General features: G+C 36.6%; 1 pseudogene across 1 annotated transcript in view; it reads right to left on the reverse strand.

Annotated features, from left to right (window-relative positions):
- Positions 1-209: 209 nt before the first annotated feature.
- The window catches only part of LOC114266127 (ran-binding protein M homolog), a 45,917-nt pseudogene continuing 23,341 nt past the window's right edge, over positions 210-22,785 (reverse strand). Inside the window, exons 9-11 of the transcript XR_014363355.1 lie at positions 19,568-19,627; positions 19,233-19,319; positions 210-881 (exon numbers count right to left, since the gene is read on the reverse strand). The product of XR_014363355.1 is annotated as a ran-binding protein M homolog (transcript). The remainder of the gene's footprint in view (positions 882-19,232; positions 19,320-19,567; positions 19,628-22,785) is intronic.

The raw sequence follows: 22,785 nt of genomic DNA on the forward strand, positions 1-22,785 counted from the left end.
ATTATGATTCAATAAAGAAAATTATAAGGCACGAGGTATCCCACAAAAATTATAAAAAAAAAATACACAAGAATTTTGAAATCTAATTTGTTGTTTGAAACAATCTAAACAATTATATTTTTTTTTGTCCTTTTACAAAAAAATATGCAAAAAAATAAAAAAATAATACGATAACAAAAAGATAAAAAAATAAATTATTTAGAAGATGCCAAACTACCTACTTAATTAGTTCAACGAAACTTCATCTTCATTCGTATCCGAAACAAAAATACTACCCGCATACAAGGGCCCTTGGGAAGTTGCCAAAAAAAACCGGCCTTTTTACCCAAAACACCACACACTAAAAAAAAATAAAAAGTCCACTGTTTACCAACTTTTCAAAAACCCAGGGTCAAAAAGACACACAAAAAAGAGAAAATCACAATCCAAGCACCATAAAAGCCCATGAATAGAAATCCTAGAGCCAACAGCTGGCTTTTTCCCTCCTTGCCGAAGGACTTCAAAATCTAAACCCTAAAAAGCCCATCAATAGTAATCCTAGCCGTGGCCCAGGTTACGTCAGAACCACCGCCTCCCCTCGAGTAGTGGCCACCACTGCCCTCACTGTATCCACGGTCAGGCCCTCCGCCGTAGCCACCTCCATCACGTCCTGCGCCGCCTCTGTAGCCACCGCGGCCTCGGTTGTAGCCACCTCCATGGCTGCGGAGCCCGACGCCACCGCCGCCACCGCTTCCGCGGGTCTTGGCCTCACTGACTGTAATGTTACGACCGGCAAGATACTGGCCGTGCATCCCCTCGATTGCATCCCTCATCGCCTGCTCATCCTTGAATTTCACAAATCCGAACCCCCTCGATTTCCCAGTTTCGCGATTTTTGATGATCTAAAAACCAAATCAAACATAAATCGATCAAATCTACAAAGATCAATAACATATAAACAAACAAACAAAATCAAAGTATATATACAAAACTAGAACTGAAACTCAAAATCGATCGATTTCGAGAAAAGAAGGCGATCAATAAAAGTAACATATAGAGAGAGAGTTAACAGAGAGAACGGACCTTCGATTCGACAATTACTCCATATTCAGAGAAGGCCTGCACAAGGTCTTGATCATCGGTGGTGCCAGCGAGCCCGCCAACGAAGACCTCGTGTCCAATCACAGAATCCGTGGATGAGACAGACATAGAGATATTTTCGGCGATATCACAGAGGCTTTTCCCAATATAAGCCATTTTTCCATTGTATTTCCAAAACTAGGCCAACTTCTGACGGAATTCCAAAACTAAGTTAAAGCGCCATTACTATTCGCGCTTTTACTGTTAGGAGCGCAAAAGTAGATGAACAGGAAAATCGCTATTACAAATAGCGACTTTGATTAAGAATTCGCTATTACAAATAGCGCTTCTAGCGTTAGTTTTTGTCCGGATAAAAACGCTTTTCTTAACAGCGCTTTTTACCCAAAAACGCTATTTCTAATAGCGATTTTAACAAAAAAAATTTCCCAGAAAAAACGCTATCTCTAATAGCGATTTCAGTTCAAATTTTGTTGCCAAAAAAACGCTATTTCTAATAGCGATTTCAGTTAAATGAAAACGCTTTTTCGATCAGCGTTTTTAAAGTCCTCATATATACCAACGAACCCCCCCCCTCATTTGCATACGTTTTTCAGATTTTCAGACTTAGGTTTTTCGCTCTCGCTCTCTGGTCTCTGCTCTCTGCTCTCGCTCGCTCTCTGCTCTCGCTCGCTCTCTCTCTCTCTGCTCTCGCTCCTCCATCTCAGCTCGCTCTCACTCTCTGTCTCTGCTCTCTCTCTCTCTCCGTGGTATGACATTAACCCTAATTTTATGTATTTAGTTTTTGTGTTTGTAAATGTGTTGTATTTTTCTGTCAATGTTAGGGTTTTACTTGTGAATTATTAAATGTGTTAGGGTTTTTATCATTGTGGTTATGAAATTAGGGTTTGGAATTTTTTGGCATACGGGTTAGGGTTTTTCTGTCAATGTTAGGGTTTTTAAATGTATTTGAATTTTTTGGAATCAGGGTTAGTTTTTGAATTTTTTGGAATTATTAAATGTATTTTTCTGTCAATGTTAGGGTTTTTATCATTGTGGTTATGAAATTGAATATGGTTATGAATGTTTATGCTTTGTCCGTGTGGTTGTGGTGATGAAATTAGGGTTCGATATTAGATTGTTCACATTATTAGGATTGTTCAAATTAGGATGTCATTTTAGGGTTCACATTATTAAGTGTTGTAATGCATTTGAATTTTTATGCTTTTGAATCATAAATCGGGTTTGGAATTTTTTTAATTTTTTGAATTTGTTAAATAAATCATAAATATGAGAATTGAGAATTGAGAATTGAGAATTGAAATTTGGAATGATGAAATTCGTAAATCATCAATTCATATAATTGATAATTGTTAATGTGATATTATGAAATTCATATAATTGAGAATTGAGAATTGAGAATTGAAATGACGAAATGTTTATATTTTTAAATTTGAAATCAGGAATTAGAATTTTGAAATTATGCTTGTGAATCAAAATGTTTATATTTTGAATATTGAATAAACCAACGTACATTTGTTGAATTGGAAATTGTTTTTTTTTGCTTGTGAAGAGGAATTAAAAGGAAATTAGGGTTTTAAAAGTAATTTTTTTTAATTGAGAATTGCGATTAAAAAATCCGAAATTCATATAATTGATAATTTGTAATGTCATATTATGAAATTCATGTATTTGAGAATTGTTGATTTGAAATTATGAAATGTCTATATTTTGAAATTTGAAATTTGAAATCAGAAAATGGAATTTTGAAATGATGCTTGTGAGTTTTTTTTTTTTTTTTTTTGCTTGTTAACAGGAATTAAAAGGAAATTAGGGTTTCAAATTATGGTTTTAAAAGTAATTTTGTTTAATTAAGAATAAAAATAGTAAAAATTGTAATTCATTTAATTCGTAATTGTTAATGTCATATTACGAAATTCATGTAATTGAGAATTGTTGAATTGGAATTATGAAATGTCTATATGTTGAAATTTGAAATCAGAAATTGGAATTTTGAAATTATGCTTGTGAATCAAAATGTCTACATTTTTTAATCAAATTATGGTTCAGAAATTGTTAATGTCTAATTTCTACAAAATATAATTATTAAACAAAAAAATATTTAATTTTGAATGTATTTGATTAAAAAGATATTTAATTTTCTCTCCATGAAAAGATCATGTTCTCTGAAATATTTAATTTTGACTCTATTTGATTAAAAAGAAATATTTTTATTGGTTTCTCAAAATATTTAATTTTGACTCTATTTTATTAAAAAGAAATATTTTTATTGGTTTATCAAAATATTTAATTTTGACTCTATTTTATTGAAAAGAAATATTTTTATTGGTTTCTGAAAATATTTAAATTTGACTGTATTTGATTTAAAAAAAAAATTTGGTTTAATTTCGTTTGGTTTATTTCACTATATTTGGGGTCAAGCAGCCAAAATATGATTAAAACATTTAATGAGCTGAATTTGTAATACATATAATAGTATTCTAGTACAAATTAAAATTTTATGAGAAAACTGAAGAAAATTTGAAAAAGTTTTTGAAATGGGTATTGAACGAACTGACTTATCGTCTTTTTCACTTTGTGATTGTCCACTACCATTGAAAAGGAAAATCTACTTTGTAATAAATTTAGAGTAGTTACAATATATGCATGAAAAGAGTAATAAATTATTTTAATTAATAGTCCATAGCAATTTCGTACGTAATAAGGGGAAAAAAAAAATTGGCACTTTGATGGGTAAGCATGTGTTTTGTAATACCAAATAATTGGTACGGATGGCCCGATAGATTCACATGGATAACTATCCAAAATGTAGTCCATACATTTAACCACCAACTTCAATTTAATTATCTGTAATTTTTGGCCATTATAAATTATTTCTGTAATTATTTTTTTGTTTTTGTATGTGTAAGAAAAAAAAGGAGTAAATAAATTTAATTTTTTTCTTACTTTTCAGAACGATCCAAAATGATCCAAAATCAACTTTTCTTGCTTTTCAGAACGATCCAAAATGATCCAACATGGAAACACTTCAAATAATTTTTCAGTTTCTAGTATCCAGGTTTCAACTTTCAGTGGCTCAATAACACCTAGAAAAGTTAGAGGTTTCATCTTGTTAAATTTCTGAGTCAACCCGATAATGTCATTAATTATCAGTTCCACTTGCACTGAAGAAGGCGAAAGAGGTAGTTGTTGTCTCTGTTGTTATCTCATGGACTCGGTTAAAGCTTCTAACATTCTTTCCATTCTGGCATCAAAGGATTCAATCACATCATCACTTCTTGTTCTCTCCATTTGCTATAGGTAAATAGAGCACTAATAAATATAGGCAAATAGCTCGTTTATAGTTTTGACAATGCTCAATTTCATTTCATGTCTAATTGTTTCAGACATGTCGTATAATTTCACATACACTAACACATGCTGATGTAATGCCCCTAATTCTTTCTAGGACATCTTGTAGCTTATATGGACTCATGTGTACGGTATAACTCGTGCTCTGATACCACTCTATCACGACCCAAACCCGCTACTATAGGTATGACCGGCCAGTAATCCTAAGATTACCGAAGGCCACTTAAATAGATTTACAAAATTAGGGGTTGGCGGAAGCAAATATCATAATTATTCTGTCCATAGAGGTGTGCAGACATATATGCATGAAAAGAGTAATAAATTATTTTAATTAATAGTCCATAGCAATTTCGTACGTAGGAAGGGAAAAAAAAATTGGCACTTTGATGGGTAAGCATGTGTTTTGTAATACCAAATAATTGGTACGGATGGCCCGATAGATTCACATGGATAACTATTCAAAATGTAGTCCATACATTTAACCACCAACTTCAATTTAATTATCTCTAATTTTTTGTCATTATAAATTATCTCTGTAATTATTTTTTTGTTTTTGTATGTGTAAGAAAAAAAAGGAGTAAATAAATTTAATTTTTTTCTTACTTTTCAGAACAATCCAAAATGATCCAAAATCAGTTTGTTGTTTTAATTTTATAAGAAAGCCTCTATGCCCTCTACAAAATGGACGATGGTTACTAGTTCACATAGGAAATAACTTTGTCATTAAGGTCCGTAATGGCACAAGTTGGAGCAAATCAAATTAACTTATATTTTCCATAAATCTGAACAATTACATCACCAGGTTAAAAAAATCTCTCTCAATGTTTGCACCCTGTATTTTATATTGTCCAAATCAATCGCGCCACCCTCTACTAAATATCTCTCAACCTATTTTATTTTTCGCCACTAATTCGAAAGAATTAAGACAACAAGTATACTTCTTGTTATGTGTTTTTTAGATTAAGACAATAGAGCAATGACAACAAAGAACATTCACGTTGAAAAGATAAGAGTCTTCACATACGAAGTAAATGAGACACAATATATAACTCTACGTATAGATGAAATCTCAGCTGTTCTGTTATACGAATAAAAATAAGTGAAAAAAATGAGAAAATAAACAGTAATAATCAAGTTGAGACACAAATATATAGTTGACAAAATACAAATTGAATTAATGTTTCACCTCTACAGTTCCTTCAACCCTGGAAAATATAAATTAATAAAAAATTAGAGGGTTGCTTTTATTTGTGGCTTCTGCAAATTTTAATGTTTATTTTACAAGTACAATTCGATATATGTATATTGTTGATATTTTAATATTTATTGTTTCATTGAAGCAAGTATATGGCAACTGTTCCAATTATCTTTTACTGGGGGGGAAACATAATTCGGGATCCCGATGAAGGTGTGTCATATGATGCTGAGCCGAAAGGGATATATATGGTGCAACTTGGCACCACACTTGGCAATTTGGAGGAGATGTTTATGTCCAAGGTCGCAAGTTACGGGGAAACAGTCCGATTGATCTTCAAATGTAGATATCCTTATCGCCAGTGGCAAGCAACCAGCAAATACAAAATATTACCGATAAATGACGATGAGGCGTTGAACACCGTTTTAAGTATCGATGGAAATTTCGAACCACCAAATTGTTTGGAAGTGTACATTCAGAAAGAGGTTGTACAGAATCTTCCGAATGTAACACAGATGGATTCGCATCCGTTCACTACATTGCTGACACATGGGGTTGACACGACAGCATTTCAGTCTCCTATGTATGAATCAAATGAATGTTATGCAGCTGGCTACACACAACAGACATTTCATGGCCATGGTGGAGAATCAAGTTCACATGGTGGATACGAGACTGAATTTCACAATAACACCCAAGATGTGCCCACCTATAGCCATCATACGACTCCAGTTGAAGTTGCTGGTAATATGGCTGAAACGGTTAATTTTGTGCAGTTTGCTGGCAGTGACATGTACGGTCCTGATGTCGCCCTAGACAATGATGAGAATGAAATGTGTGATGAAGAAAATTTATTGGGCGGATCAGATGATGATGATGATGAAGAAGATGATGTCGACGCTCCCGTTGATATTCAGAATGCCCCCATTCCACCTAGACCTGAAATCCCTTTCTTTGAAAACATTCACATGGGTGGTGATTTTGACATTAGTAACCGCGATGTCGTTCCCCGTAACCGAATCTGGAATGCTGAAAATCCAGAGTTGGACAAAGGGATGGTTTTCGTTGATAAGAAGCAACTCGTACATGCTGTGAAATTGTACCATGCAACAAATAATCGAGAGTACAAAGTCGTAACCTCCAAGCGAGACGTTTGGGTGTGTGCTTGCAAGCACGACTGCAGATGGTGGTTGCGTGCATCTCTTAGTAAGAGACATGGGCTTTTTGAAATAAAGCAGTATAGGGGTCCTCACCATTGTTTATACCCACGAACGAACAGGGACCACACAAATATTAGCTCCAGTTACATTGCTTCTCATCTTTTGGGACAAGTTGCGGTGAGTATACAAAATAAATGTTTACATTTATATACACATTGTTTATTTAAAGTGTTCACACCAAAATTGTGTCTTTAAAGTGTTCACACCAAAATAATATGACTCATAGGTATTGTTGTATGCAGAACGAACCTGATATGCCCATTAAGAATGTCATCGAAGACATAAAAAAATCCATGAACTATACTATACATTACAAGAAGGCGTGGCATGCAAGGGCAAAGGCAATTCGAATGGTATTCGGAGATTGGGATGAATCATATATGATGTTGCCTAAATTCATGTATGCATTACAAACATCTAATCCTGGCACCATCGTGCAATGGAAGCATAGATATACCGGAAATACAACCATTATGCCCGTCTTCCACTTTGTTTTTTGGTCTTTCAAACCCGTCATCGATGGATTCAGACATTGTAGGCCTGTTATAACCATAGATGGTACATTCTTATACGGGAAATACATTGGTGTGTTGCTTGTAGCAACGATTGTCACCGCCAATGGCAAAGTACTACCGCTTGCATTTGCTGTTGTCGACAAGGAGAGTTTGGAGTCTTGGTCGTTCTTCATTTCAAATATCAAGGAACATATTGTCATGGACCGACAGGGAGTGACTTTGATATCCGATCGAGCTAAGAGTATTTTAGCTGCTGTGAGGCGGCATTGGTTGAATCCCTCGCTCCAATTTGTTGGATATCATCGGCACTGCCTTCGACAGTTTGTAGTAACTTTAACACTACGTTCAGAAATAAGGAGCTGAAACAACTTCTATGGAAAGCAGGAAGTGCTCATCAACGACGAAAGTGTAATGGTTACTTACAACAAATACAGGCTATTGACCAAGAAGCCATCACTTGGGTTTACAAGATGAATCCTGAGGAGTGGGCCCTTTCGTATGACGGTGGACATCGCTGGGGGGTATTGACTAGCAATGATGCAGAGTGCTTCAATAGCGTCTTGAAAGGTGCAAGGAACTTACCTATCTCAACTATGGTTGAATTTACATTTCGGCGGCTTGTAAAATATTTTGACGAGATGGGAGCCCAAGCTGAACTAGATGTACGAAATGAGTTCCAATACCCTAGACAGATGCAAAAAACTATTGAGGATGGCATCGCAAGGACAAATACTTTCAAGTTGATATCATATGACAGGTTAGTTTGTAATATAAATTAAATTATTGTTATTATGTTGTCAATTTAACTACACCTAAAAACATGAACTTCATTAGTTTCTATTATAATTTTTTTATAGGCCACGCCGCGTGTTTGAGGTGCAAACATCTTTTCGCCATGGACGAGGTCGCAATACACAAATTGTGCGGATGAATCAACCCACGTGCAGTTGTGGGAAATATGAGATACGACACTATCCATGTTCTCATATGCTCGCTGTAATGTCTGAATGCGGTGACAATCCATTCGAGTACGTTGATCCAGTATATAGGCTTCCTGTATACATGAGGGTTTGGGAAACTAAATTCAATCCAATACCGCATCAAGATTATTGGGCTGATCCGCAGTGGACTTTAATGCCTAATGTACTGCGTCTGCGACAAGTGAAACGGGGTCGTGCATCTATGTCTCGTATTCCGAATGAGATGGACATATCAGATAGGCGTTTGACCGCTCGTTGCAGTGAGTGCCAGCAGACAGGTCATGACAGGCGAACATGTCCGGCGCGACTTGGTCGATGAAGACTATGTAATACTTACATATTGTAATAGATCTTTTTGTAATTCTTTATTTGTAATAGATCATTTTCTTTTCTTTTGTAATTAATTATTTGTAAACGGAGTCATACATGTAATAGAACATTTTTTATTTGTAATAGATCATTTCTGTTGTTTAATTCTTTATATATTGTAATTGTTTTATTTGCTTGACAAAATTTACAGCTATCATAGTTTTTATTCTCTACTTTATTCAAAATGTTTATTACAGAATTTTATTTAAAATCACATAGTTCTTCTTTCATTTTAAGATTTTAATATTTCGACTGATTCAAGCATTTTGTACATTTAGAATTTATGAATTACATGTACGTAATTTACAAATTTTTTACTTTATTGCAAAACAAAAATTACAAAATCAATAATGAAGTTGTCGAATATGCCATAAATGTAACGAATTTTGTCAAATATGTCAAAATCAATAATGACGTTATGTCAAATATGTCAAAATCAATAATGAAGTTTTGAAAAAAAAATGATCATTCCATTTTGTTTGTAAATATTGACATACAAAAACTATCCACATGTTATTGGTCATTATTAAGCTTATGTAACTGAGATCGTAAAATGACTTTGTAAAAGATTTTTATATTAGTCCGAAGCATAGATAACGATAGGTTATGTTGAATTGCTTATCATATTTAATGGGCACATAATATGCAAAATTTTGATTTTAGTTAATTGCTTCCATGTTAATGGCACACAAATTTATACTTTTAAAATAATCGACCACATTTATTTTCCAAGTCGTCATGTACATAATAATTTCAGCTTAATTGATATAGTTAAATTACATGCTCACCAATACAGTTTTTCAAAATGTATTTGTTTTTCAACTGTACAGGCTTCATGGCACATCTACCTGATGAGGTCCCCCTTTTGAGTCATCCACATCGGGCTGACAGTATATGGGAGGACCCGGTATGCAATAACGTTTGTTGGACTTTACGCGTACAATGAAAATACACTGCATTTTGTTTTTCATTTCCTTGATAATGCTATAATTTAAAATACTCATTCTGTTATGCAGGACCAGTCACGCACCGTGGTGGCATGCCGACGGGGAGATTCCGGCCTGTGGGATCGTCCATTGGACCATAGAGTCTTGCAGTGTCTACTACGCGCGGGATTCTATGGTGTATATCGTATAGGCCATATCAGACTGGACCACCCACTCATTACTGCTCTCGTCGAGAGATGGCGCACAGAGACTCATACATTTCATTTCCCGACCGGTGAGGCCACCGTCACATTGCAGGACGTATCTGTCCTATACGGTCTACGGATTGATGGGCGAGCAGTTACTGGACTTGACCCATCATTGACGACGGAGCAGTGGATAGCGCTATGTGCTGAGCTATTGGGAGTAGCACCTACACCTGCAGACTTACAAGCAGGTAGAGTGAGGGTGAGGTGGCTGTCGGAGCATTTTCAGGGCGATTTTCCAGATGATGCTGCAGATGAGTTAGTACAGCAGCATGCGCGAGCATATATTCTGTGGCTTATTGGAGGGGTACTTCTCCCTGATAAGTCACAGAACCTGCTCAAGCTGATGTATTTGCCACTGTTGAGAGACATTGACGTCATCGGCCAGTACAGCTGGGGCGCCGCGGCTTTGGCATGCTTGTATAGGATGTTATGTCGAGCCACTCAGGTGGGTGTGACTCAGATCGGAGGACCCCTTGTCTTGCTACAGGTTAGTAAGAATTTTATTACATGTCAATTCATATTGTATGGCATATATCAGTATTGTAATTGCGTTCAAACTATTGCAGATTTGGGCGTGGGAGAGATTGATTCGCATTGCCCCATCTAGGCAGCAACTAGTTGCTCCTGGTGAGGTTCCCATCGGGCAGGGAGACATGCAGATGCCGGCCGGACCTCGAGGTAGCCGATGGAGGGTTGACATGAGCCACGAGGTCGTATCGACCCACGTAGTGGTCGTGTATAGAGACCAGCTTGACCGGATGATAGACGGCGAGGTATCAAATTTAAATACCTAAATTTTAATTGTCATATGGACTGTATACGTTTATGAGCGATTTTTAATAGACTTGTCGTTATTGTAGTTTATCTAGCAGCCTTATGCTGATGTCCTCCACACGCTCCCAGACTACTGCCGCCTAGGTGAGGATATATGGATGGCGAGAGTACCACTCATTTGTTATGACGTGGTTGAGTGGCATCTCCCTGATCGTGTCCTCCGACAGTTTGGTCGGGTCCAGGCCGTGCCGGATCGGTGTGACACCGAGTGGCGGTTGCATGCGACGGATAGACGTGGCCGAGCCAGCACTGACTGGAGTCAGCATCATATGCGATACATACAGTTGTGGGATGCCCGTCGCGACACTATTGTACAGGCTGACTGGAGCGATGGGGTCCTCCCCTCTCCCGACCCTTACATGTTGTGGTATCGGCGACATACACACCTACTTGTCGGTAATCCGAGCCACCTGTCCGAGGCCGGATATCAGGGAGTTGGGCCTTCTCTCGAGTCATTGGTGAGTAGCGTACTATATCTCCGATAATTGTTAATATCATAATTGATTATTTTCAGTCAACTATAGCCTAATATATCTATTTTTTTTACAGGTGGTTCGAGCTGGGAGGTCATATCACTTGGCTGAGGACGCCATTTTCAGACGTGATGGACAGCTTGGTCTGCAGGCCCTTGTAGAGATCAGAGAGTTATTGTACGAGGGGATCCAGCATGCCCATCGGGTAGATCGTCTGCATTTTGGGGACTATGGTGTACACACTGCAGCAGTTACTCCAGACACATCAGTCCCGTCCACGTCAGTGCCTTCCAGTTCAGCGCCAGCCACAGCAGGTCCTTCGACTTCAGTCACCCCACCACATGATACCCCATACATTTCTCCATATTCCCCACACGTACATCTTACCCAGCATGCTGACCCTGACCCTGACCCTGATTGGTCACCGTCTCGCTTCATACATGATGTTATTACCCCACCCACCCAGTTACATCTTACTTTTCTGGGGAGTACTTCGACCGCGCCCCGGTTCATGCATGATGTTGCTACCCCACCCACCCAGTTACCACCTGCTTTTATGGGGACTACTTCGACCGCGCCCAGGAGTACACATGATGCAGTTCTCACTGACATCTCACACATTGATGATGAGGGCCATATTGAGCCCCCCCCAGAGCGCGAGGGAGAGGTTATGGTCGTGGGGGACGTCGCGGCCGAGGTCGGGGTGCGGGCAGAGGCAGAAGTCGTGGTCCAGCTGCAGATCGTGATACAGTTGCACCAGACGAGGGAGTGGGAGTTTCACAGCTCACAGCAGTATCTGATCTACAGGCACAGGCAGGATCAGGGGCATCAGATGCAGGAGAGGGGGGGTCACACTCACACTCACAGGCTCCACAGGCAGTCAGTGGAGGGCAGCATGCAGGGGAGAGAGTGCCAGATATTCAGAGAGTCTACCGTAGGAGACCGAGGAGGGAGATCCACGGTCGGGGTTGTGGGACTGGGGGCAGGTTAGGGCATTAGCGGTTGCGATATGGACTATATAGGTTTTTTTTTTTTTTCTTTTTTTTGTTTGTATGTGTCAAACTTGTACAGCTGATGTAAGTGTCATACTTATTTATTCGCAATTATCATTTCACAATTTTTTATTCTTATTTATATTGATGAATCACACAAATCTGTTTCACATCTCTACCTCTCTCTCATTATCCGTAATTTAGGAGAACATAAATTACAAACGCGTTTGGTTTGAACAAAACGTGTAAAGAAGCTATAAAAAATATGTTTGTTCAAGGCTAAAAATAATTGAAATATCTCGCTTCATTGATAAGTCATGGATAAGCATTACAAATTGCATGCATTACAGAAATGCCCTGGGCGTTCATCCAAACAATTTCATTCATTATCATCATCATCTGACATCTCAATATCAGATTCATACATAACATCCATGCTCCAGGCGTAGTACTGGTGTGCATCATCCATTAACCCATCTTCGGCATGCTCATTTGCGGTCTTCATTAGTTCGGACCTCTGCAAACGTTGGGTCATGCGATTAACCTCGTCGCGGATACGATGCAATGCCTTTGCAACAACTGTGGAGTGTCAGTTGGCATACGCATGGCTAACCGGCGAGGAAATTTAAGATTAACTTCACGGCATAGCTCAACGAGAACGTTTGCTCGAGTTTTGCGAAATTCCCACTCAGCTCTCATGGTATTGACGGTGGCACGTGAGTAACGCAAATTTGGATTTAATGGGTATTGAAATTCATCTCCATCTGCAACCCAATAGCGACCCATTGCTGAATATAGATCAACCACCGTATATGTCATGATCATATCGGTAGAAATAGCTGTAAAACTTTTGTTGTGGTATGCTACGATATTTATACCATATACACACATGGTAGCTGTGTGTATGCAATTTCCTGTTCGATCACATGCATGCCACTGACCTTATCCAGTGCATACGGCTTTCAGGACTCGACTTTGTGCAGTCATGAACGAATCAACGGCCTGTAGCATCGGCTATTGTGCTGCAGATGCAGCGATGCCTGTGACTTTGTGCATAATTGCAATGGGCACAGTACGTAGGAGGTATGTGACTTTGTGCAGCGATGCAGGGATGCATCTGACTTTGTGCAGTGATACAGTGATGCGTGTGACTTTGTGCATCACTGCATCACTGCATGTGACTTTGTGCAGTGATGCAATGCTGCATGTCACTTTATGCAATGATGCAGTAATGCATGTGACTTTCTTACTTTGCCATGCTTGTATACGTTGTGACTTTTTTCTTGACATTACGTGATGCATGTGACTTCTGCAGTGCAACTTGCATGCTTTGTTTTTTCCGCACATTTCAGAATTCATCTAAGTCACATTATTACGACTGTGAAAAGAAGCAGAAAATGCTATTATGTTGGTAAAAAAATATGATGGACGATTGTGTAATGACAATAAAAATCGGATGACTGTGAAGTTCATTAACTGAAAATAAGATAAAATATAGGCACCAAAGTTCCAATCGTGTTTACCTAGCAGGTGACCATTTTCTTATGTTGGTGAGAAAAACAATGATAGTTTATGAACAATATTACTTTAATACAAAGAAAATTTCATTTTTCGATTTCATTTATAATTTCTCGAAAACACTTATACGTATTGAAATCGTCAATTCCAAGTGAGTACTTATTGTATTACAAAAGTAAGCATGACAAAATAGTTTCATGTGCCGATGTGACAACTCACTGCATTTTGTTTTATTTGACAACGCACTGCTCGAATATGAAGGGATAGCATTGTGATTCTATGGCCTACAATTATTATTTTATCTTACAACCACGTCCGTGACTACATCACAGGTACACAAAGTCACGGGTAATCAAAATTACATGAAATGAATAACATCAAATAATATCACGTGTATCACTTATTCCATAGTGCCCTAGCACCACTATCATGTCTATAAATACCCCAGTATGATGTTTGTTGAAGGCATAACAATAGTAATAGATATACAATTACTATTATTATTATTTTTTTTAATTTTATTAACAATGTCTTCAAGAGGTGCAGGAAGTTCACGCCAGCAAAGAAATCCGAAAGTGTGGCTGCTACCTCCATTTATGTATGACTACAAGAGCGAAAAGTACTCAAGTCCGAAGGATTATTATGCTGGTATCCGAGCAGAATGGGCGTTCAGGGTAACGGAGCAAGAAGGATTGTATAATGATCTACGTAACTTTGGGGCACCGGTACCTCATCGTCGTTCATTGACCATGGCTAGACGAAATGTGAGTGACTATGAAAAAGCAGTTAGCAGAATTAAGAAGGAGAACAACAGGATGTTGATGCGGAGATGTCGACATTTCATGCTTCAGCTAGCCACTGAAATGGCAGAAGCAAGCAACAGAGATTTGACAATGGTTGAGCGAAATAATGTCTTCAACAATGAAAAATATCTCTCTGACTACTACATGTCAGATGACGAATAAGAAATCAAACACCGTTATCTTTCATATGTTCGTTCCTGGAGTGTAAGACAACGTTGTTGTTGGTGTAACGTACGGATGTATTTCAAGTACTTTTGTTATGAACCTGAAGTTTATGAAATACCTACATTTATAAGTACACATTTATGAGTTCATGACTTTCTTTATTGAATTGCAATTTGTTAATGAATGTTCTGGATTAATTAATGCATTAATGTATGTTCAATTATGTGAATACTTAAAACACATAAAATAGATCAGGCAACTCGGAGAAAAGGTTCCCTTAACTGGGGCTGCTGAAATAGGGATGAAATTACAACGAATTTCAATCTCCATCAGGAAAGAAGAAAGAGTCACCTTCCAATTCTTGAAAGTCCAGTAAAAATTATGACTCCGGTAATGAATGAGGGGTTGACAAAAAACTAAACTCGGTGAATCGAACTACCGCCTTCAACAACACATAAAACATAACAGGTAGGTCGGTGAATAGCTTCCCAAATGACCAGAACAATTCAAATAGTCATACTTTTCAATGAAATACAAATAGCGGGTCGTAAGCTTCATAAGCTTCATTTTTTCACACATTGAGTAGTCAAATCGTGGAGAGACTTGTCAGTATATGCAGATAGATTGTGAAGTCATGTGACCTGGTGCACAGTCTTCGGTTTTATTGATTTGTTTATTACAGTCACAACTCATCTCTTATTTACATATGTGGGATTCTCAACTCAGAAAGTCACATGGCAACAGTGAATTCACTGATTTACCTTACTGTCAGCCTGCCTTTATTTTGTCTGTATATGCAGATGGATTGTGAAGTCATGTGACTTGGTGCAGAGGCTTTGGTTTTCTCGATTTTTTGCTCAATTTTTTTTATTACAACTCATCTGTTATTGATATATGTGGGATTCTCAACTCAGAAAGTCACATGGCAACAGTGAATTCACTGATTTACCTTAACAACAGCATGCCTTTATTTTGTCCTTATATGCAGATGGATGGTCAAGTCATGTGAATTGGTGCACAGGCTTTGGTTTCCTCGATTTGTTGCTCGATTTTTTTTATTACAGTGACAACTCATCTGTTATTGATATATGTGGGATTCTCAACTTAGAAAGTCACATGGCAACAGTGAATTCACTGAATTACCTTACAGTCACCATGCCCTTATTTTGTTCGTATATGCAGATGGATTGTGAAGTCATGTGACTTGGTGCACATGCTTTGGTTTTCTCCATTTTTTGCTCGACTTTTTTGTTACAGTGACAACTCATCTCGTATTGATATATGTGGGATTCTCAATTTACAAAGTCACATGGCAACAGTGAATCTACTGATTTACCTTACAGTCAGCATGCATTTACCTTACAGTCAGCATGCATATATGTGGGATTCTCATTTATCCGTTCATAATCAACTATATAAACGAGTAAAGGTGAAGACACAACCTTACAACTCAAGGTGAAGACACAACCTTACAACTCATTTCGCCCTACGAAATTATTATTCATTTGTTTTAAAAAATTAGCATGGCTACATGGTTCATAGGAGGGAGTGGGGGTCGCAGAGGTGGTAGGAACTTGCAAAGGGGTGAAAGTTCACGACGAGGAGGGGGAAGGGAAAGTGGCGATGCTGAAGATGAAACACCATTTCCTTTCTTGGATGCCTCTTGTGCTTATCATGATAGGTTTGGGAAGCGACATTTTGTCATGCCCAAGTACTATCGAGATCCATGTGGTTTGGTGGAGGATCCATCAGAAAATCAAACAGGATATGGTTATGCAAAGGCTAGACTTCTTAAGTGGCCCGCACTATTTATAGAGCGAGTGCAAAACGAAAGATTATGTCGGGAAAGAGGACTGAAGGTGCCAAAAGCACGTTCTGTTGAGATCCAAAAGGAAGATCCTGATAATGTTGATCGACTATGTCAAACACTAGAACGTGAGATTTCTCAAATGGGTCGTAGATTGGCCCGCGATATGCAGCTACTCATACTTAAGAAGGATGCCCAGAAGAACAAAACAGAACCAAATGTTGCGGCTATCAAGGCTATCATGGAGGATCCTAAACTTGTCTCTGACGCTGAGCTTTCGGATTGTTCAGACTCTGAGCCACCTGCCGATTTAAGCGCGAATTAGGTGTTAATGTCTACACTTCGGCAATATAACAACTTCCATTAATATGTAATGTCTGTGTTAGAGTAAGTATAACTGTTATGTTATGTTATGTTTATGTTTAAGTTTATGTTTATGTATTGTGTCTGTCAAATGTTACGGCTATTAATATGCAATATTAGGTCATGAATTAGGTGTTTCTCTATCTAACTGTTATGTTTATGTATTGTGTGTTCAGTTAAGAGTGTCCAGGATGTATGTAATGTGTGTTCAGTTCATGGTATCCATAATATATTTTTGTGGGAGAATTATGTCTGTACTACCTACGTAACTGAAAACTATTACATTTGCAACTTTAGTTATGTTGTTTTCATACCCGTATGAGTATTTTGTAAAGTACTGACTTCGTATATTATGTATTAAGTATTATTACAAAAATGTTGAGAAAATTTATTTTAGGAGCTCTCGCTGTGGCCTTTGTCTTCTTGGCCTACTCCGCGGTGGTCTTCGCGTCTCACCCTTCGTCGTTGCTCGTCGAGTTGCACAATGTGTAGGTGTGCTTCGAACTGTACAACATGCATATCACATTCTAACCCATAACAAAGACGATACAAAAAAATAAATTTTATAAATGAAAACGGGTACAAAACGGTTTTACTAAACTGGTTTACTAAACTGATTTTCTGAATTACATTCTCACCTTCTAACCCAAAACAAAAGAATAAATATATATTTATGTTTAAATGAAAACGGCTTTCGTAAAGCCAAAATAATTTTCTAAATAACACCTTCCAACCCAAAACAAAGACAAAAGAAAAAAAAAATTACATGAAAACGACTTTAGTAAAGCGAAAAAAAAAATAATTAATTACACAAAACAATAAGCAAAAAAAAATTTACATGAAAACAACTTTAGTGAAGACGAAAAAAACATTTTTAATTACATTTTCTAAATCAAAACAAAGACAAAAGAAAAAATGAAAAATGTAACATGACAACGGCTTCAGTAAAGCCAAATAAATGAACATGATTGGCTTAATAATATCTACATGAATATGATTTTGAAATTATATATATGAAAAATAGTATGTAAAATTAATATATGAAAAGGGGTTTTTTTTCATATTATGTAAAATTTATGAATTACACATTCTAAACAAAAACAAAAGAAAAAAAAAACATATTTTAACATGATAATTGCTTTAGTAAAGCCAAGTACTAAAATATACAGTGTAAATATATTTTTTAAAATATGTTTTATGTTTTTTTCTTTTGTTTTATCTTCAAAATAGCGTTTTATTCCAACAAAGTTTATGTTAAAAACGCTGGTGGAAAAAAAATTTCTGTTAAAATCGCTATTAGAAATAGCGTTTTTTTGGAACAAAATTTGAACTGAAATCGCTATTATGAATAGCGTTTTTTCTGCAAAAATTTTTTTTATTAAAATCGCAATTATAAATAGCGTTTTTTTGGCAAAATTTTTTTTGTTAAAATCGCTATTATCAATAGGTTTTTTTGGCAACAAAATTTTGTGTGAAAAGCGCTGTTAAGAACAGCGTTTTTTATTGGGAAAAAAAGTAACACTATAAGCGCTATTCGTAACAGCGACTTATTAATCAAAGTCGCTATTTGTAATAGCGATTTTTCTGTTCATGTACCTTCGCGCTCCTAACAGTAAAAGCGCGAATAGTAATGGCGCTTTAGCTTAGTTTTGGAATTCCGTCAGAAGTTGGCCTAGTTTTGGAAATAGAATGTAAAAACGGCTTATATTGGGAAAAGACCCGATATCACAACCCTAAACGAAGAGACCCCACCTCTGTCAGATCAACGAGAAACGAAGCCCGCCCCAAAGCTGGCTTATATAAGCGCGCGTGCGGAGTTAACTAGGGTTAAGGCCATCCACAATGGATGTGTTAAAATTGTGTGTTAAAGTATATGTTATATGATAAAAAGTGTTCAAATGAAACTCAAAAATATGTGTTAAGAGTTTGTTAATTTATTGAGTGAATAGTGAATGAATGGTGATACAATAGATGTATTAAGGTGTGTGTTAAATATATATATATATATATATGTATGTATATGTATATAATAAATAAAATAAATAAATAATTTAGTTTAATCAAAAATTTCAAGTCCAAAATTAAATTTCAAGTCAAAAAAAAAAAAAAAAAAAAAAAAAATCAAGATGCTAGGAAACAGAAGGGAATACTAGATATGAAAAAGAAAAATTAAAGGATGAATTTGAGATTCATTCATTAGATGAACGCATAGGGATGAACTAAAGAGAATTTGAAAAATTAGAGATTTCCTTTTTCTATCAATAAATATAATGAATTTCCTAGCAGTAATTAGCTAAAATCATGATGTATGTAAATAACACTGAAACTGTAAAGCAGAAGACCTTTTGTGATGCAAACCAAGAAAGGTTCACTACCTTAACTAGCACTTCGTATTCTTTCAGTCTATAAAATTTATCAAATTTCATCCTTCCATACGCCACAGCTTCCTCAACCCTTCCAGCCTGCAGATGAAATATGGATAAATCAAACTCTTATAATTGTTCCAAGCCTCTTCTTTCTTTTCTTTTCTTTTTTTAATATTTGTATTTGTTATAAAATTATTCAATAGACATAGAGGCATGCCTCTTCATATTTATTGTCAATTCCTTCAAAAGAAAAGCGATAACCTTCAATACACAAAACTATTTAACTAGAAATTCTGCATATATTGCCACTGGAAAGCAAAATAAAACAGGAAAGAACCATTTACCCGAACCAATTCAATAAATTTTTGACAATGAAGCAGAAAGCAGGTAGCCGATGCATCATCCTGCATACAGAAAATCTAATCATCAAAGCTGGGACACTATGAGCACAGATCTTATACTCTAGTTTGTTGCATTTTAGGTAGATGGAGTACGAGTCATGGTGGGATCCATAATAAACAATCATTGTCGTACCAGGTAACAAACTTATTGTTGCTTTCTGATAGTACACATTACATGGAAAATGAAGTAGACATCATATACAGTGAATTTGACTGTTTTGCTCAACAGGAATCAAGTTAGAGCAAATTCAAAGCATTAGAGAGTATAAAGCAAAATAAAGTGGTTGAATTTTCTATCACCACAAAATAATAACCTGGTCTAGATGCGCAAATATAATAAGCAGCTGAAATATCAACCTAGCCAAGACATAATGAGAATAATGTGACGATGGAGGAGCAGTTTTCCTAGTAAATTAGCAACAAAGCCATGAAATGATGGAGAAGATATTAAAAGAAGGGGAGTCTAGGTGGTCGTTTTACATAGCAGTTTTGCCACTATATCAGCATTGTTATTGACATAAATAACTACTAAGCGACACCTTTTTCTATCAGTGCAACAAGTTCTTAATCTAAGATCAGAAGAGATAGCGTTTTTGCCTCTGGATTTAAAGGAAAAAGGTAGTTGAAATCCCCCCCCCCCCTCGATTTATCTTTTAACCTTTCACTTTTTTCTATAATCAATTAATGCAATTAAAAATATGTATTGTAATTAAAGTAGCATAAAATATAGTCAACGCATTTTCACGTATCATATCACATGAATACATTTAAAAAATATATATGCGTGTGAAGAAAACAAATACACAACATACCTCTTTCATGATCTATTGTGCATATACAATACAATCCTACAAAGCATGCACACGAGACATGGTAATTTCAAAAAAATGGGGACATAGACAATGCCCACAACAATAAAAAAATATATATATTTTTATTCACTACATAGATTAATATTGCATCCACAAACAATTAAAATTAACTAAAACTAACACTAACTCAATATATAGAAACCACTTTTAAATTAAGTCGTCAAAGATAACCAGGCTGGATTTGTGTGTGAGCTGGCCAAACTGTGAATATTTGAATTTGTACTTAGATTAGTCTTATCCCTGATTTATAGGAATTGTATTCTAGGAATCTCATTCCTAATTTGCAGGGATTAGCTAGCTATAATTTGTATATAGTCTTTCCATGTATATTTCTAAGAAATGAATATTATTCCCATTGTTGATCATGGTATCAGAGCCTCTTATGCTCTCTGAGAACTAAAACTTTCTGTGGTCTGCATTGCCATCCTTCGTTGTTCCTTCAACCTTTCATTCTTAGGCCTTCATTGCCAATTGTAGAACCTCTTTGCCCAAAAATTCTTCTTTTTCATTCCATTTTTTTCCTTCAATATCATCATGTCTGAAGTAACTTAAACTTCGAACCCATCTGAAATTGGGACAAACGAGACTCCTAGCATGGTTTCAATGGAAGACTTGCAGAATATTCAACCAAGTTACCGGTGGAATGGGAACAAACTACCTTAAGTGGTCTCAATTTGTTCGAACCTTTCTTAAAGGGAGGGCAAATTGAGTCATCTTCTCGGAACAGGACCAAAACCCGAAAATCCGAAGTTTGATGCCTGGGATGAAGTTGATTCCATGGTAATGTCGTGGCTATGGAACTCGATGATACCTTAAATGAGTGATACGTGCATGTTTTTGGAAACAGCAAAGGACATCTGGGACACATGCAAACAAATTTATTCGAAGGTTCGTGATGCTGCACAAGTCTATGATATCAAGACCAAAATTTAAACTACTAAAAAGGGTAACCGTTCTATTACTGAATACTCTAATATCTTGCAAAACTTATGGCAAGAGTTGGATCATTATCAATGTATTGAGATGAAGTGCAGTGAAGACTCTACCATTCTTAAGAGGTTTATGGAGAAGGAAAGAATTTACATTTTCCTTGTTGGATTGAATGTTGAGTTTGATGCTGTTAGAATTCAAGTTCTTGGAAAGGAAGAGTTTCCATCATTGAATGAGACTATTAGAATAATCTGAGGAAAAGAAAGTCGCAGAAGAGTTATGTTAGAGCTTCAATCTGTGAAAGGTTCTGCCATGGTTGTTAGGGGTGTTAATGCAAGGAATAGGGGAGCAGATCATCCACCGAGCTCTTACTCTGATGAATTGACAACTGAAAATGGAAACAAGGATTTGATTGTGTGTACTTTCTGCAAAAAGCCGAGACACACCAAAGAAAAATGCTGGAAACTTCATGGCAAGTCTGCAAATTTTCAAAATCCTCAAACAACCAATAGAAATTGGACAGTAAAGAGTGGACCAGCACGAGGACAAGGACAAGCACAAGCACATACGGTACAACCAATAGGCGAAATAGATTCTGTCCACAATCGAGCAGAGTTCAACATGGACGAGATTGAAAAACTAAAAAATTTACTAGGCACTCTAGAAAAACCTACGGGCTTAGTTACTTGTTCCTTAGTTTATCTAGGTAATGCCTCTCAATCCTTTACTTTAAATGTCTTGAATATGCCCATAACAGATTCATGGTAGTTGATTCTGGGGCCACAGATCATATGACTAAGTCTTCTCATGAATTTGTCTCTTACAATCCTTGTCCTAGCAATAAAAAGATATCTACTGCAGATGGTACTTTGATTACTGTTGCTGGTCAGGGAGATATTGTTATCAATTCGAAAATTGTTTTAAAGAATGTTTTACATGTGCCAAAATTATCCGTAAACCTTCTCTCAATTCATAAACTTGCAAAGGATTTGAATTGTACCATGACCAGTCAGGACCATTGTGAATAATCCATAAACCTTGTCTCTGTAAACCTTCTCTTCTACACATTGTGAATTTCAGGACCAGTCAGGACCAGGGCATGGGGAAGATGATTGGACTTGCTAGAAAGAAACATGGACTCTACTATCTTGAAGAATTCAGTGCATAAAACGACACTATGAATAATTTTCCTATCTCATTTCTTTCTGAGTCATCTCTTTCAAATAAAAACAAAATCTAGTTGTATCATCTTTGTTTTGGTCATCCCTCTTTCAGTGTTCTTAAAATTATGTTTTCCACATTTGTTTAACGGGATTGATATGGGTATATTTCATTGTGTTGTTTGTGAGCTTGCAAAAC

This window comes from Camellia sinensis, chromosome 3 (genome assembly GCF_055761805.1).
Source record: "Camellia sinensis isolate YWXY chromosome 3, ASM5576180v1, whole genome shotgun sequence".
NCBI classification, from domain to species: Eukaryota; Viridiplantae; Streptophyta; class Magnoliopsida; order Ericales; family Theaceae; genus Camellia; species Camellia sinensis.